This window comes from Pelmatolapia mariae, linkage group LG16_19 (genome assembly GCF_036321145.2).
Source record: "Pelmatolapia mariae isolate MD_Pm_ZW linkage group LG16_19, Pm_UMD_F_2, whole genome shotgun sequence".
In the NCBI taxonomy this organism is placed as follows: domain Eukaryota; kingdom Metazoa; phylum Chordata; class Actinopteri; order Cichliformes; family Cichlidae; genus Pelmatolapia; species Pelmatolapia mariae.
In genome coordinates this window covers 68501299-68516277 of record NC_086241.1, presented here as the reverse complement: position 1 = coordinate 68516277, position 14979 = coordinate 68501299, and the positions used below count along the sequence as shown (strand labels likewise).

Here is a 14979-nt window from a genome sequence, read left to right as displayed (position 1 = left end):
GCCACCTAGTGGGACGAGTATAATAATGGTTGAATGAGATGAAATTTTAGCTGGTGGTTAAATGCATGAATTCCATCAATGTGACATCAGATCGGACGTGCTTGGTTTTAGGTGTTGGGCTTGGCTCGACGTGCTGGGGTGCGAGGGCCCTCATATCGCTGCTTGCAGCTTTAATTATTATTATTATTATTCAGGCAAAACAAGGGCCTGTTTGAGGGCCTAAACATGCTCAAAAACTCATGAAATTTTGCACACGCGCCAGGTCTGGTGAAAAATTTTGTATTTTAATGGTTTTACACATGAACACTAGGAAATGGCTCTGTAGCGCCACCTATGTGTTGTTAAATGCAGCCCTACGAACACATCGTTTGAGCTGCATGTATGAAATTTGGCACACATGTGTATCATGCCAAGACGAACAAAAAAGTCAGTGTGCCCATTGACGCAAACCCAACAGGAAGTCCGCAATTTAGAGGCGAAGGTGACATTTTGACTCTAATTTTGCCATTTCCATGCTTCGAACTTTTTCGAACTCCTCCTTGGGATTTGGATGTATAAGCTTCATATTTGGTCAGTGTCAACTACACACCTGAGCGATGTAAAATTGCGGAGCTTTTGAGTTTTCGTGATACGGTGAGCCCGTGGCGCCATGGCGAATTTCGATGACTCGCCATGAAAATCTTATTGCCTCTCAAACTGTCATACATGGTCCGACCTGGACCAAAGAGCAGATATATGATAAGGCTCCACCCCTGAACATATTTCAACTGCCATATTTGACACCAGGGACAGCGCCACCTAGTGGCAACAGGAAATGTCATGTTTTACACTTTGGTGTACAGTATTGTTATGGGTGACATCTGAAGCCTGAAATTTCTCCAGGAAAGCCTTAAGGAGTTGGTCTTGGCTTACAGTGAAAACTGTGAGTTTTCGCGAAAGGGTGTGACCCCAGCAGCATGGCGAACATTGATGTCTCGCCATGAAGAAACAAATTAGTGTAACTCAATGAAATCCAATCTGATCAGAACCAGACTTTACAGGGATGATGTCAGACCCGCCCTGAACAGATTGATGTGCCCATTGTCAGGAATACGAGGAGCGCCACCTAGTGGCAACAGGAAATGTCATGGCTTTCATTTTGTTGTACTGATTTTCACAGGTTCATCGTGGCCACCTGAAAAGTGGTGAATATCACCATCAGCCCCTCTTGATGCTTCAGTGAGAAAATTGTGACTTTAAACTGAACGGCGCACCCTGGTGGCAACGCTGTTCACCATGACCATTGAAGTGGCTTTTGAGAGGCTTGGAAAGTTTGAAAAGTCTTCAAATTTGGCGCACACCTCCAATGTGATGAGCGCTTTCTTGTTATTTTACCATTTTCATTGAATAGCCCAAAATGGCTACACTGCGCCCCCGACAAAATTTCAAAACAACAGCCCCTGCTCTGTGTTTTATGTATGAGTCTGAAACCTGGTAAGCTTATGGAAGATGTCAAGATGTACAAAAAAGTCTCTTGGAGCAATATCCCAAATCCAACAGGAAGTCAGCCATTTTGAAATTAATGTGTAATTTTGGCGACAATTTCCCTTCTTTTCATTGACCGTTCTTTGACGAACTCCTCCAAGGGATTTCATCATATTGACCCAATCTCCAGTGTGTGGAATCTAAAGACCTTTGTGATGTTAAATTGGGAAGCTTTTTACGTTCAGGGAAACGGGGTGGTCATGGCGGCACGTGGAGTTTCAATCACTCGCCAAAAAGCAGTAATCTGCTGTCACTCAAAAATACAATGTCCAATCTCTCCCAAAGGTCACAGTTATAATGAGATTCGAGCACAAAAATATTTGTTATGCCATTTGTCAGTAATGGTTAGAGCACCACCTAGTGGGATGACTATAATCATGACTGAATGAGATGAAATTTTAGCTGGTGGTTAAATGCATGAATTCCATCAATGTGACATGAGATCGGACGTGCTGGTTGTAGGAGTTGGGCGTGGCTCGACATGCCGGGGTGCGAGGGCCCTCATAACGCTGCTTGCAGCTTTAATTATTATTATTATTATTACGGCAAATGAATTGCCTTTTTGAGGGCTTTAACATGCTCAAAAACTCTTGAAATTTTGCACACATGCCAGGTCTGGTGAAAAATTTCGTATTTTAATGGTTTTACATATGAGCATTGGGAAATGGCTCTGTAGTGCCACCTATGCCTTGTTAAATGCAGCCCTATGAACACATCGTTTGAGCTACATGTATGAAATCTGGCACACATGTGTATCATGCCAAGACGAACAAAAAAGTCTGCGGGCCCATTGACGCACACCCAACAGGAAGTCCGCAATTTAGAAGTGAAGGTGACATTTTGGCTCTAATTTTGCCATTTCCATGCCTCGAACTTTTTCGAACTCCTCCTTGGGATTTGGTTGTACAAGCTTCATCTTTGGTCAGTGTCAACTACACACCTGGGCGATGTTAAATTGCGGAGCTTTTGAGTTTTCGCGATACGGTGAAGCGGTGGTACCATGGCGAATTTCGATGACTCGCCATGAAAATCTTATTGCCACTCATTCTGTCATACATGGTCCGACCTGGACCACAGAGCACACATATGATAAGGCTCCAGCCCTGAACATATTTCAACTGCCATATTTGGCATCAGGGAGAGCGCCACCTAGTGGGAACAGGAAATGTCATGTTTTACACTTTGGGGTACAGTATTGTGATGGGTGAGATCTGCAGCCTCAAATTTCTACAGGAAAGCCTTAAGGAGTTGGTCTTGGGTTACAGTGAAAACTGTGACTTTTCGCGAAAGGGTGTGACCCCAGCAGCATGGCGAACATTGATGTCTCGCCATGAAGAAACAACTTAGTATAACTCAATGAAATCCAGTCTGATCAGAACCAGACTTTACAGGCATGATGTCAGACCCGCCCTGAACAGATTGATGTGCCCATTGTCAGGAATACGCAGAGCGCCACCTAGTGGCACCAGGAAATGTCATGTATTTCATTTTGTTGTACTGATTTTCACAGGTTCATCGTGGCCACCTGAAAAGCGATGAATATCACCATCAGTCCCTCTTGATGCTTCAGTGAGAAAATTGTGACTTTAAACTGAACGGCGCACCCTGGTGGCAACGCAGTTCACCATGAAAGATGAAGTGGATTTTGAGGGGCTTGCAAAGTTTAAAAAGTCTTGAAACTTGGGCCACTCCTCCAATGTGATGAGGGCTTTCTTGTTATGTGATCACTTTCCTTGAATCGTGCAAAATGGCTCCACAGCGCCCCCTAAAAAAATTTCAAAACAACAGCCCCTGCTCTGTGTTTTATCTATGAGTCTGAAACCTGGTAAGCTTATGGGAGATATCAAGATGTACAAAAAATTCTCTTGGAGCAATATCCCAAATCCAACAGGAAGTCAGCTATTTTAAAATGAATGTGTAATTTTGGCGACAAATTCCCTTCTTTTCAGGCACCGTTCTTTGACGAACTCCTCCAAGGGATTTCATCATATTGCCGCGATCTCCTGTCTGTGGAATCTAACGACCTTTGTGATGTTAAATTGCAAAGCATTTTACGTTCTGGGAAACGGTGTGGTCATGCCGGCACGTGGAGTTTCAATCGCTCGCCAAAAAGCAGTAATCTGCTGTCACTCAAAAACACAATGTCCAATCTCTCCCAAAGGTCACAGTTATGATGAGACTCGAGCTCGGAAATGTTTGTTATGCCATTTGTCAGTAATGATTAGAGAGCCACCTAGTGGGACGACTATAATCATGATTGAATGAGATGAAATGTTAGCTGGTGGTTAAATGCATGAATTCCATCAATGTGAAATCAGATAAGACGTGCTGGTTTTAGTTATTGAGTGGGCCTCGATGCGCTGGGGGTGCGAGGGCCCTCATAACGCTGCTTGCAGCTTTAATTTGTATTGAATTAATTGAAGACTGGGATTTCTAATTAGATGAAAGGTTTTTAAGCAAATCTGAGACCAGAAGTTTTGGTCTAAGTTAGCTGATAAATCCGCTTCCCATTTTGCAATAGGAAGTGATATTGATTCATCTGTTTTAGAAAGCATTCTGTATATTTTGGATAGTAATTTGGGGGTTTCAAGAGTAAGAAATTGAACCACACTTGGTGGTGTTTGTAGTTCAACTTGACCCGGTTAAAATTTCTGTTTTACTATGGATTTAATTTGTTGATATTCTAAAAATCTTTTCTTGTTGATCCCATATTGTGTAACTAGTCTTTCAAATGGAATAAAATCTGTTCCATCTAATATATGTTCTAAATATTTGATTCCTTTACCACTCCAATCTGAAAAGTTTATCATATTATTGTTTTGTAATATGTCAGGGTTGTTCCAGATAGGTGTACGTTTGCATGGGATTAATGAAGACTCTGTCAACTTCAGAAACTCCCACCATGCTGTCAGAGAAGAGCTGATGTTGACGCTTTTGAAGCATTCATGTCGTTGGATGTTTGAGCTGATAAATGGTAGATCTGAAATCTCTAGATTATTGCAAAGTGCTTGTTCTACATCTAGCCAAGGTTCATCTAAGAGGGTATGTTTTAGCCATCCTGAGATAAACTGAAGCCTGCTGGCTAAGAAGTAGTGCTGAAAGTTAGGTAGTTCTAATCCTCCTTTATCCTTGGTCTTTTGTAGTGTTTTTAAGCTTATACGTGGGGGCTTATTTTTCCAAAGGAATTTGGACATATATGAATCTAGAGATCTGAACCAATCTTGTGGCGGTTTAGTTGGGATCATTGAGAATAAATAAATTTATTTTTGGTAAGACCATCATTTTTATAGCAGCAACCCTTTCCATGAGTGATATGGGTAGACATTTCCACCTAGCCAGATCACCTTCTACTTTCTTTAAAAGTGGGATGTGGTTTAATTTAATTAGATCTACAAGCTTGGGAGAAACATTAATACCTAAATATTTTATATTTCCCGATTGCAGTGGAGTAGAAGAGGAATTATGGAAGGAGCAATTAATCGGAAGGACTGTAGATTGTAGAGTGACAGAAGTGACGGGTAAGTGACGGAAGTGACGGACAAGGTAAGCGACTCATGTTGTAACTGACGTCAGACGCCGGAGATTTTGGCGGAAAATTAAAGCGAATGGTAGTTTAGATTTGAATAAATTCCTTTAAGCTTCAGTATAACCAAATACACTTATCAATTGTCTTATAACTAACAACATTTGTCTAAATCATCTCCAACACCCTGGAGAACAACGGGAAGAGTTTAGAGGCTCTCCAAGATTACATTGATCAGTACTTCCAGGATCTCGTGATGAAGAAGGCTCAGAGTGCAGCTTCCCCGGCCAAACCTGAGACGCCGTCGTCGAAAAGACTTCGCCCGGCAGATTCCCCCGGCACAACATCGCCAGCCGGCAAAGATATTGTCGACATACTGGAGTCAATCGACCAACGACTGTCCAGTTTCGATGCAAGGCTGTCCTTGGTGGAGATTCTTCACCGGGAATTTAAATCCTTCCGAGAGTCCCTGGAGTTCAGCCAGCAGCAGGTGGAAACGCTCGCTACTGAAAATGCCACGCTAAGGGAGTCGGTGAAATGTCTCACAGACAATGTTACTCAGCTAAATAGAGAAAATAAAAAAATAAAAGAAACAGTTATAGATCTACAAGCTCGTAGCATGCATGATAATCTGGTATTTTCTGGTATTCCAGAAGCCGCTGGAGAGGACGCGGAGACCACGATAAAAAGCTTCATCAAAACCCACCTGAAGCTGCCCGAGGACACGGTGAAGAACATCGTCTTTGATAGGGTGCATCGCCTCGGCCACATTCGGGCTGCGGCCGGGAGACCACGTCCTATCGTGGCCAAATTCGGCCACTTCAAACAAAAGGAACAGGTGAAAAGCCGCGGCAGGGAATTAAAAGGAACGGACTTCAGCGTGAACGACCAGTTCCCCAAAGAGATCCTGGAACGACGCAGGGTCCTCTTCCCAATCCGGCGCAGCTTTATCCAGAAGGGCTCCCGCGCTGTCATTGCTGTGGACCGGCTGTACGTGGACGGACAGCTCCACCGCGACCCCGACATCACTCCGTGGCTGTATTAACTTCACACCAGATAAGAATCCGCTACACCCTTTCCCCACCCACTCACACTAACTTGCATTAACATCTGTTTAACTTACTAGTATCAAATCACATCTTAGGTGTGATTTCATAGCAGAATTAACACCGTCACTCTCTGTCAATGGTTTGATCGGAATGTTTCCGGATTTTTTTTTTTTTTTTTTCTTCTCGTTTTTTGTTCTCTTTTTTCCCCCTCTTGTTTTTATGCTGCTCACCCTTGTCCTTGGTTTCTTTCTTTCTTTTTTCTTTCTTTCACTGCTTCGATCACCTGCTTCCACACTCATCCACAAACAACATCCTTTATTTGGACACATACGCACAGCACGATCACGCACAGCCATGCGCTCAACGGCAGCACATTTACATCAGACAGCGCACACAGTCGTATAGGATACACACACTTAAGTCAAGCGTACTCATATTAGTAAATATGCACACACATAGTCAGTCTCAGGGAGCATCTCACCACACATTTTTTCTCTCTCCCCCTCTTTTTATTTACAAACAAGTGATGTATTCTCTCCACCTGTCTAAGCGACACACACAGCGCACACCCCTAGTTATACACAGACATCTATGGGTGCACTAAGATTCGTTACATGGAATGTAAATGGAGCTGGCTCCAGAGAAAAGAGGTTAAAAATATTTAACCAACTCAAAAAACTACAGGCAGATGTTGTCCTTTTACAAGAGACCCACAGACCTCTTAGAGGTTCAAATGAACTTAAAACACCTGAGTTTCCTAATGTGTTCTCAGCTTGTTATAATTCTAGACAAAGGGGAGTAGCAATTTTAATCCATAAAAAAATTAATTTCACAGTACTCGATACAGTTATAGATCCAGAGGGCAGATTCTTAATCATTAAACTATCTATACTTGATAAAAAGCTATGTATTGTAAGTGTATATGGTCCAAATGTTGATGATCCCTCATTCTTTCACGGTTTTTTCAGTGCACTCTCTGAACACTTAGATGGCACACTTGTTCTTGGAGGCGACCTCAACCTTGGACTAAATGAAGAAATGGATAGGATGCCCACTCTCCCCTTCACTGTTTGCAATTTTTATTGAACCACTAGCAGCAGCAATTAGACAGAATTCTAAAATGTAAGCACGTGGAACATAAAATCAGCCTTTATGCGGATGATGTGCTACTTTTTCTCCAAAACTCACAACTCTGGGGTGATTGAATTGATAAACTCTTTTGCAAGAATATCAGATTACTCAATTAACTGGTCAAAATCTACAGTCCTTCCTTTTTTTTTTTTTTTTTAAACCTGTCCCGTTTGGTTCTTTTGCCATCAGAATTATTGTCTAAAGGCGAAGAAAGATGCCCAACGGATTTACTTTACCAAATGGACCATCCCAGCCTTGCCGTAATGGTCCATTTGATTTACTTTTTATTGTTTATTTTATTTTATTTATTTATTTATTTTTTTACTTGCTAGACACGGGACAGGGGAAAAGAAAAGGGAGAAAGAAAGAGGGGGAAAAAAAACAGCGAAGAAGAGGGACGGGGATAAAGGGCAAAAAACAAAAATCAACAAAATAAGCAGACAAAAAATACATATATCGATCACCTGGATCACCTGTTGGGAAAGAAAAAAGAAAACAAGCAGAAGAAAACGAGAGTAATAGAATAAACAACATCACAATGATATATGGGAATATAACACTAAATACTTAATATTAAACATTATTGTGCAGCACGTAAGATCGACAGCGCACAGTGTGCTTTGAGGTAGGAGCCAAAAAGGGTGTAGTTTGTGTGTGTGATCACCCGTGAGTACACCTGTGAGCATGACCGCGCTTGTATTTAAAAGGTTCCTTAATGTAATGATCTGCTAGAGGGTGTGGGGGGCCACAGTCCCATCCTCCAGGGCATGAAGCAGGTATGGAGGAGATCAAAACTCCAGACATCCAGAGGCCCCCAGAACACAAGAGACCAAGGAAGACCAACAGAGGGGCAGCCGCGCCACTGTCCCAGAAAGAGCTGAGGAGAGTCCCAGATGAGGGATCACTCAGCAGCCGCGGAGCAGAAGCCAGGGGGGGTTGCAGTGACGTGCCCGTGAGCTCCGCCGGCAGCCAGCTGTGCCTGAGTGACCGAGCCCCAGGCCGAGAGGCCGAGGGCACCCCACCCCGAAGTGGCCCGAGCGAGCCCCAGGTTCCAGGCCCCGATAAGCAGCCACCAAGGAGTGAGCCGGTGTGTACCCGGACGCCCACCCCCGGACACAAAGAACCACCAACGCATCGATGTCTGAGGGCGTCTGCCACCGGCAGGGGAAGTGGTGGGGGGAGATAGGCCTCCAAACCTTGGAGGGCCTGAGATGTCCCCAGAGAGGTAGCGTCTGATACCCAACCTGACATATAGACACAGACATACAGGCACACTCAAATACAAACATCCATTCCCACCTTCATGCTCTCATAGGCAATTACTCCACACTCAACCAACGTGGAGACAGACATAAAGAGACGCTGTACACACAATCACACTCCCCAAGCGTACTCTAAGAACCGGGTCTAGGTACCCTTGCCCCTGGAGGGGGAAACTGCACCCAGACCCAGGTGGTGTTACCCTTTTCCCTGCAGTGGGGAGAAGCAGACTGCCCCGACTCCGCAGCAGCAGGGAGGCCCCACACACCAGACCCCAGTCGGACGGCCAACTCCTCCTCCTAGCCCCCCCGCTCCAGCAGGCCGCAGAGACCGGGGGTGTGAGAAGACTCCAAACCTCCCTCTACCCGCTCATATGTAGTGTTGATGTATATGTGTTCTAAGGTGCAATTAAAACCCAGGAGGGCATGGAGCTACCTGCCAGAGAGCAGCAGGTAAGCGCATAGCCCCTCCTGATAGCCCTCAATGTCTACGTGTATTTAAAATTGAGAGGTGGGCAACGACGCCAGGGGTGAGGTGTACACCCTGATGGTAATTTGGAGTCCGTGTTGTGAGCCCACCCCCAAGATCCTATATGTATGTGTTATGAGAGTGTGAGTAATGTGAATGTCTAAGTTGTGAGATAAAATTGAGGCAGAGGCAGCCAGAAGGGGATAGAGGGGGGGGATGCCTCCTCTGCACCCTGGTGACACACCCCTACCCCAAGGCCCTGCATGTGTGGGTGATTGTGGTGGAGCGGGAAGAGGGAGGCAGCTGGAGATGGGGAGGGAAGAAAGGGAGGGGCAAGTGACCCCTCCCTGGGGCCAGCTCCCCCGCTGACCCCAGTAGGCACCCCCATGCTCTGCAACCCGCCAGGGAACGGGGGCCCAGGCCCATCCGGACCAGGGCCCAGTGCAGCAGCGCCGCCCGGCCCCACAGAGCCCGGGACAGCCCACCCGACCCCACTACAGAGAAAACTGCACCCACCCCATCATCCACTCATCTTCCAGACTACACAAGACAATAGACGCCCAGGCTGAGATCTTCCTCCACCTCTCCTGTATCTCCCCCTCCTGCAGAGAGAATTCCTGAGGAGAGGAAAGCTCCTGCAAGATGTGACAACCTCCCCCACCAGTTGAAGAGTCCCCCAGGTGGCTCGATGCACTGGCGGCGCCCTGCGCCAGGACTGGGCCCCCATATACCCACCCGCCCACAACCCCAGCAACACACCAACCAGGACCCGAGCCCCCGAGGCCCGGCCAGGGCCCCAGCCCAGAGACGGAGCGCCCCCAGAACCTCACGCCCGTCCCGGACCCACCCAGGGGCAGCCAGGCTACCAGGTCAGTAACCCACGTCCGTCAGCACAGACCCTCCCCTAGCCCCGCTGCACGCAGCCACGAGGAAACCATCACCTAAGAGCCAACAGAGCCCTTAATTGGCCATGACCGCTACCCCGGGTTGAGCCCCCCAAGGAAGATGCTCCTGGGGAACCCCCCGACGCCCTAAGCCTGTCCCTACCCCCACACCAATCACAACAGTGAAGGTGGGACCAAATTATGACCCCCCACCCCCGCTAGGTGATGGAGCTGATCAAAGGAGCCCAGAGCAATTGATCTGATGTGGTGGCAGAGGCTGTATCAAGACTAATGTAATCTAATAGATAATTTCTATACTGGTTAGAATTAAGATTATTTTTATTTTTCCAGTTCATGAGGACTGTTTTCTTGGCTATGCATAGGGCAGTGAAAACCATGTGGGCTATATTCTTTTCTGTAGTGACATTATCTAAGCTGCCCAACAAACATACTAAAGGAGAAGTTGGAATGTTACATTTCAGACACTTCGATAAGTCTTCACATATCTCACGCCAAAACTTCTGAACTGGTGGACAGAACCAAAGAGCGTGGATATAATTGTCCGGTGAATTGGTTTGGCAGTGTGAGCAGTTGTTGGTAGACGTAAAGCCCATCTTGAACATCCGATGACCTGTATAGTGCACTCTATGTAGTATTTTGTATTGAATTAATTGAAGACTGGGATTTCTAATTAGATGAAAGGTTTTTAAGCAAATCTGAGACCAGAAGTTTTGGTCTAAGTTAACTGATAAATCCGCTTCCCGTTTTGCAATAGGAAGTGATATTGATTCATCTGTTTTAGAAAGCATTCTGTATATTTTGGAAAGTAATTTGGGGGTTTCAAGAGTAAGAAATTGAACCACACTTGGTGGTGTTTGTAGTTCAACTTGACCCGGTTTAAATTTCTTTTTTACTATGGATTTAATTTGTTGATATTCTAAAAATCTTTTCTTGTTGATCCCATATTGTGTAACTAGTCTGTCAAATGAAATAAATTCTGTTCCTTCTAGTATATGTTCTAAATATTTGATTCCTTTACCACTCCAATCTGAAAAGTTTATCATATTATTGTTTTGTAATATGTCAGGGTTGTTCCAGATAGGTGTACGTTTGCATGGGATTAATGAAGACTCTGTCAACTTCAGAAACTCCCACCATGCTGTCAGAGAAGAGCTAATGTTGACGCTTTTGAAGCATTCATGTCGTTGAATGTTTGAGCTGATAAATGGTAGATCTGAAATCTCTAGATTATTGCAAAGTGCTTGTTCTACATCTAGCCAAGGTTCATCTAAGAGGGTATGTTTTAGCCATCCTGAGATAAATGGGAGCCTGTTGGCTAAGAAGTAGTGCTGAAAGTTAGGTAGTTCTAATCCTCCTTTATCCTTGGTCTTTTGTAGTGTTTTTAAGCTTATACGTGGGGGCTTATTTTTCCAAAGGAATTTGGACATATATGTATCTAGAGATCTGAACCAATCTTGTGGCGGTTTAGTTGGGATCATTGAGAATAAATAATTTATTTTTGGTAAGACCATCATTTTTATAGCAGCAACCCTTCCCATGAGTGATATGGGTAGACATTTCCACCTAGCCAGATCGCCTTCTACTTTCTTTAAAAGTGGGATATAGTTTAATTTAGTTAGATCTGCAAGCTTGGGAGAAACATTAATACCTAAATATTTTATATTTCCCGATTGCAGTGGAGTAGAAGAGGAATTATGGAAGGAGCAATTAATCAGAAGAACTGTAGATTTTGACCAGTTAATTGAGTAATCTGATATTCTTGCAAAAGAGTTTATCAATTCAATCACCCCAGAGATATTGGTTTGTGAATTTTGGAGAAAGAGTAGCACATCATTCGCATAAAGGCTGATTTTATGTTCCACGTTCTTGCATTTTATGCCCTTAATTACTGAATTCTGTCTAATTGCTGCTGCTAGTGGTTCAATAAAAATTGCAAACAGTGAAGGAGAGAGTGGGCATCCCTGCCTGGTGCCCCTCAGGAGACAGAAGCTGGAGGATGTCTGGTCATTTGTTCTGACACAAGCTGTTGGGGAATTATATAATATTTTTAACCAGTTGATGAAAGAAGATCCAAAACCAAATTTGTGTAAAGTTGTAAATAGAAATTTCCAGTTAACTCTGTCAAACGCTTTTTCTGCATCTAAAGAAAATATTGTAGTTTCAAGGTTTTTACTGTATGAGTAGTCTATCAAATTAAGTAATCTACGTGTATTTGTTGATGAGTGCCTACCTTTTATGAAACCAGTTTGGTCAGGATGAATTAAGAGGGGGGTTATTTTCTCTAGTCTCTTCGAGAGAGCTTTGCAGATTATTTTAAGGTCTACATTTATAAGGGATATTGGACGATAGCTTGAGGGATATACAGGGTCTTTGCCTGGTTTTAGCAGGAGATTAATGTTTGCAGAATTCATATTTGATGGGAGTCTGCCATTTTCTTTGATTTCCAACAGCGTTCTGTAAAAAATTGGGGCTAAAATCGTCCAGAATTCTTTGTAGAATTCTGCAGGAAAGCCGTCTGGACCTGGAGCCTTATTATTGGGCATACTTATCAGGGCTTCCTGGAGTTCACCTGATGTCAGTGGTGAATCCAGTGCTATTGCTTGAGAGTCTAATAATTTTGGTAGAGTTATGTTGTCTAAAAACTGATCAATTTCCTTTTTAGATGGGTTTATTTCTGGTGAATACAATGTTTTATAGAAATCCCTGAAAATGTTGTTTATTTGTTTCGGGTCATGTATTGTGTTCCCAGATGAATCTTGAACAGCACATATAGTTGTTTTTTCTTTATTTATTTTTAGCTGGTTTGCTAGAAATTGACCGGATTTATTACTATGTTCATAATTTTGTAAGCGTAGTCTTTGTACTAAGAATTTTGTTTTTTTATCAATTATCTCATTTAATTTAGTTTTGTTTTGCGTATTTTGTTCAATGTTTCCTGATCTTGGTGGGACGCGTAGTCTTCTTCTAGGGATTTGATGGTTTTTTCTAATTCCTGAATATTTTTGTTTTCTGTTTTCTTTTTATGTGATGAGAAAGAAATTATTTTACCTCTCATCACAGCTTTCCCTGCTTCCCATAGAACAGAAGCTGATGTTCCGGGAGTGTCATTGAAGTCTAAATATGAAGTCCACTCTTTTTTAAAATATTTAATAAAGTCTTCATCTTTAAGCAGTGATGTATTAAATCTCCAGTTTTTACTTGGTGTAGTATTATTCTTCTGCATTAGTGTTAAAGATACAGGAGCATGATTGCTGACAGCTATAGGGTGAATCTCAGTGTCTGAAATGTCACTCAGCAGTGAGTTGCTGACCAAAAAATAATCCAGACGAGAGTAGGAGTGATGAACATGTGAGAAAAAAGTATATTCTTTACTGTTGGGGTGAAGGGAGCGCCCTGCATCGCAAAGGCCAAAGTCGCTCATATACTGTTTGATTATATTTATGGACTGCCAATTACGCTGAGTTCCTGCTGTATTCAGCCTATCCATTTCTTCATTTAGTCCAAGGTTGAGGTCGCCTCCAAGAACAAGTGTGCCATCTAAGTGTTCAGAGAGTGCACTGAAAAAACCGTGAAAGAATGAGGGATCATCAACATATGGACCATATACACTTACAATACATAGCTTTTAATCACGTATAGATAGTTTAATGATTAAGAATCTGCCCTCTGGATCTATAATTGTATCGAGTACTGTGAAATTAATTTTTTTATGGATTAAAATTGCTACTCCCCTTTGTCTAGAATTATAACAAGCTGAGAACACATTAGGAAACTCAGGTGTTTTAAGTTCATTCGAACCTCTAAGAGGTCTGTGGGTCTCTTGTAAAAGCACAACATCTGCCTGTAGTTTTCTGAGTTGGTTAAATATTTTTAACCTCTTTTCTCTGGAGCCAGCTCCATTTACATTCCATGTAACGAATCTTAGTGCACCCATAGATGTCTGTGTATAACTAGGGGTGTACGCTGTGTGTGTCGCTTAGACAGGTGGAGAGAGTACATCACTTGTTCGTAAATAAAGAGAAGGAGAGAGAGAAAAAAATGTGTGGCGAGATGCTCCCTGAGTCTGACTATGTGTGTGCATATTTACTGATATGAGTACGCTTGACTTAAGTGTGTGTATCCTATACGACTGTGCGCTGTCTGATGTAAATGTGCTGCCGTTGAGCGCATGGCTGTGCGTGATCGTGCTGTGCGTATGTGTCCAAATAAAGGATGTTGTTTGTGGATGAGTCTGGAAGCAGGTGATCAAAGCAGTGAAAGAAAGAAAAAAGAAAGAAAGAAACCAAGGACAAGGGTGAGCAGCATAAAAACAAGAGGGGGAAAAGAGAACAAAAAAACGAGAAGGAAAAAAAACCCGGAAACATTCCAATCAAACTATTGACAGAGAGTGACGGTGTTAATTCTGCTATGATATCACACCTAAGATGCGATTTGATACTAGTAAGTTAAACAGATGTTAATGCAAGTTAGTGTGAGTGGGTGGGGAAAGGGTGTAGCGGATTCTTATCTGGTGTGAAGTTAATACAGCCACGGAGTGATGTCGGGGTCGCGGTGGAGCTGTCCGTCCACGTACAGCTGGTCCACAGCGATGACAGCGCGGGAGCCCTTCTGGATGAAGCCGCGTCGGATTGGGAAGAGGACCCTGCATCGTTCCAGGATCTCTTTGGGGAACTGGTCGTTCACGCTGAAGTCCGTTCCTTTTAATTCCCTGCTGCGGCTTTTCACCAGTTCCTTTTGTTTGAAGTGGCCGAATTTGGCCACGATAGGACGTGGTCTCCCGGCCGCAGCCCGAATGGGGCCGAGGCGATGCACCCTATCGAAGATGATGTTCTTCACCGTGTCCTCGGGCAGCTTCAGGTGGGTTTTGATTAAGCTTTTTATCGTGGTCTCCGCGTCCTCTCCAGCGGCTTCTGGAATACCAGAATATACCAGATTATCACGCATGCTACGAGCTTGTAGATCTATAACTGTTTCTTTTATTTTTTTTATTTTCTCTATTTAGCTGAGTAACATTGTCTGAGAGACATTTCACCGACTCCCTTAGCGTGGCATTTTCAGCAGCGAGCGTTTCCACCTGCTGCTGGCTGAACTCTAGGGACTCTCGCAAGGATTTAAATTC

General features: G+C 43.7%; 2 protein-coding genes across 2 annotated transcripts in view; one reads left to right on the top strand and one right to left on the bottom strand.

Annotated features, from left to right (window-relative positions):
* LOC134644738 (interferon-gamma-inducible GTPase 10-like) overlaps positions 1-14979 on the bottom strand; it is a 74286-nt gene that overhangs the window by 56201 nt on the left and 3106 nt on the right. The window lies entirely within an intron of this gene.
* LOC134646331 (interferon-inducible GTPase 5-like) overlaps positions 1-14979 on the top strand; it is a 42280-nt gene that overhangs the window by 26172 nt on the left and 1129 nt on the right. The gene's annotated exons all lie outside the window — the stretch shown is intronic.